We start from the raw sequence: 892 nt of genomic DNA on the forward strand, positions 1-892 counted from the left end.
TATTTTTATTACTATTTACTATTATTTAGTTCATTATATTTTGTTATTTAGTTCATGAGTGCTTTTCTCGTTTCATATTTACGACTCCAAATGCAATAGTCCAAGCTTGAGGTAGGGGTAGCAAATTGCCAACAAATACCAATTTATTTTTTAATTAAAGTACATTAGCAAGTTAAATGTAGAAATTATTTTAAATTAATATCTGTGTAGGGAACATGTTATTAAACTAGTGATTTATAATTGAATAACACTTTGAAAAAATATTTAATTAAATTCATATTTTAATATTTAAATAATCTATTGTTATCATTGACATTTAATTTAAAACACTTGGATTGTTACACAAGCCATTTTCTGACTTGATGGTTAGCTGCCTAATTGATGATGAGAAATTATACTTTTGGTATCTTGTTTGTTTCGTGTTGCTTTTAAGACATTGGTTGTTACTACAATTTAGTCCCATTTTATATATCTTGATATATAGGCATATAGTGGTACTGACCTACTAGGTAAGAAAAGCTAGTTGACACAGGGAAGAAATTATATATTATTAATAGAACTTATGTGTTAGCTGCCTAATTGAGAGTTGGTGTATTTGTAATTTTAGAGTGGAACCTTGACGTTTCCCTTTCTACTTGGTCACTAGTGAGCAACATTTATAACTAATGTATCTTGCTTAAACTAAGAATAAGATAAACATGTAATGTGTGTTTTATGAAAGATGGTATATGAACATTTTCTGTAGGTAATTGTTAGATAGGCAACAACTATGTTTGCTTGCTGAAAATTTTGTTTGGCAATTGTAATGGTGCTAATCATATTAGGCATTTTACATTTAACAAATGAAATTGTATACTTAAACTGCATTTCACATTATTTGGTTGGAATTGGA

This window comes from Glycine soja, chromosome 12 (assembly GCF_004193775.1).
Source record: "Glycine soja cultivar W05 chromosome 12, ASM419377v2, whole genome shotgun sequence".
Classification (NCBI taxonomy): domain Eukaryota; kingdom Viridiplantae; phylum Streptophyta; class Magnoliopsida; order Fabales; family Fabaceae; genus Glycine; species Glycine soja.